Here is a 2,678-nt window from a genome sequence, read left to right as displayed (position 1 = left end):
TGCTTGAAAAAGAAATATGCTTAGGAGAATGTACCAAGGTGGTTCCTCGATGAAGAAAGGGCCCAGGATTGCTATACGTGAGCAAGATGTTGAATTGCCGAGGATCGCGGATGTACGAGCTTGTGAGTGGCCATCCGATGATTTTATGGTCAGAGAAGGCTTTAAGGAGGAATTTGACGCGTATGTGCGTAATGCCGAGCTGGAGGACTTCCTACAAGATAAGTGTCCCCAGTACTATCAATTGACTAATTCCTTTGTGCGGAGGTTTAAATATAATTGTACATGTAATTCTCCTAGTGTCATATTTGATATTTATGATACATCTTATACCATGGATTTAGAGGATTTTACAACTGCTTGCAAACTCCCGTAGTGGGGTAATATTAATGATCCTCACAAATCTGAATTTAGAGATTTCTTTGCTAGTATTACTGTGGGAGAATCTAGGGATCTAGCACAAGCTACCATAGGGAGCATTCACTTTCCTGCTATACATAGTTTTGCTCTCTTCATTGGTAGATGTATTAATGGTAAGGACGAAGCATGTCACATGTGTGTCCCTGATCTGAGTATCCTCAAGAGTGCTACGTTAGGTTTTAAAGGTTATAACTTGGGGGCAATAGTTGCAGGAAGGTTACAGAATAATAGTAGAAAGGGAAATTTATTTGGAGGAATTTATGCAACCCGTGTGGCTAATTATCTTGGTATAGCCCCACGAGAGGGAGATATGATAATACCTCCTGTTTATTTGGATTATGAAGCTATGGTCAGTCATCAATTTCTTGGGAGGAATGATCAATTCCTCCAATATCGACTAACCTATGACATACGCAACGTCGTCCTTGTTACTCTTCTTGCTCCCTACCTTTTTGATTATCAGGCAAAAGGAAGACATGTTGTTACCAGGGAGGAAGTAGCTGATCACGAGAGGAGAGCGGAGGCAGCTCGCCAACACACTGCAGCTCAGGAGGCAGTTGCCACTGCATCTCAGTACAACCCCGGTTTCACTTATGGATATCAGCCGGGCGATCCCTGGTATTAGACCAACTTAGACCAAAAGCCTAAGCTTGGGGGAGTACGTATTTCTCACCGACTTTACATTCATGTTCACACACTAGTTGTCGGTGCTCATACTCTTTCATTGTATTATCCATGTTAGTTTAAATTTCTTTTTCTAGTTTTCTTCTTGTGTGTTTGATAAACCTTGAGAAAAACCAAAAAATTAGTTAGTTTAATTTCCATGCTTGTAGTAGAAATTAAAATGAAAACCCAAAAAGATTTCTTATTCTTCTTTTACTTGTTGGGAGCTTTCCCGTGTAAATAGTTATATTTTCTTTTCTTTCCTTTGGGAGTCGAGAAGACCATATTGAAAATGCTTAGTGGCTCTCATATGCATGATTGTTTATTTAATCTAGAGCCCATATTATTTGTCTTCTCTCTTGATTTGAATGCTTGCAGATTTCAGCTTAGTCCAATGCACATGCACTCTTATTATTATACACATCGTTCGGTCGTGCAAGTGAAAGGCAATAATGACGATATATGATGGACTTATTGAGATGACAAAAGCTGGTATGAACTCGACCTCTCTTGTTTTTGTAAATATTATGAGTTCATTGTTCCTGATTCAGCTTATTATGAAGTAAACATATTTGCAATAACATTTAGAGATTATAGTTGCTTGTGCCATGCTTGATTAGCTTTGAGTTATAATGGTTTACCTTGCGTGCCAACATGCTATTAGAATGATTATGATGTGGTATGATGGGATGGTATCCTCCTTTGAATGAATTGAGTGACTTGACTTGGCACATGTTCACGCATGTAGTTGAAACAAATCAACATAGCCTTCACGATATTTATGTTCATGGTGGATTATATCCTACTCATGTTTGTACTCGGTGTGAATTAGTTTTAATGCATGTTTATGACTGTTGTCGCTCTCTCAGTTGGTCGCTTCCCAGTCTTTTGCTAGCCTTCACCTGTACTAAGCGGGAATACTGCTTGTGCATCCAAACTCCTTAAACCCCAAAGTTGTTCCATATGAGTCCACTATACCTTCCTATATGCGGTATTTACCTGCCGTTCCAAGTAAATTTGTATGTGCCAAACTCTAAACCTTCAAATGAAATCCTGTTTTGTATGCTCTAGCCGCTCATGTTTCCACTAGGGCTGCCTATATCTTCCATGCTAGGTGGGTTATTCTCAGAGGAGTGGATTCCGCTCCTCATTCACGAGAAAGGGCCGGTAACCGGGATGCCCAGTCCCATGATCCAAAAAGATCAAAGCAAATCAAAATAATTAAACAAAACTCCCCCAAGATTGTTGTTAGTTGGAGGCACTCGTTGTTTCGAGCAAGCCATGGATTGATGCTTGTTGGTGGTTGGGGGAGTATAAACCTTTACCATTCTGCGTGGGAACTGCCTATAATGCATGTAGTATGGAAGATACAACCATCTCATAGTTGTTGCGTTGACAGCGAAAGTATGCCACCCAAAATGTTATTCAATCTTTGTTTTAAAATCGAGCTCTGGCACCTCTACAAATCCCTGCTTCCCTCTGCGAAGGGTCTATCTATTTTTTTATGTTGAGTCATCACCCTTCTTATTAAAAAGCACCCGCTGGAGAGCACACTGTCATTTGCATTCATTACTATTGGTTTATATTGGGTATGACTT

Source organism: Triticum aestivum, chromosome 2B (assembly GCF_018294505.1).
Source record: "Triticum aestivum cultivar Chinese Spring chromosome 2B, IWGSC CS RefSeq v2.1, whole genome shotgun sequence".
Taxonomy (NCBI): Eukaryota; Viridiplantae; Streptophyta; class Magnoliopsida; order Poales; family Poaceae; genus Triticum; species Triticum aestivum.
This window is presented reverse-complemented; position numbering follows the sequence as displayed.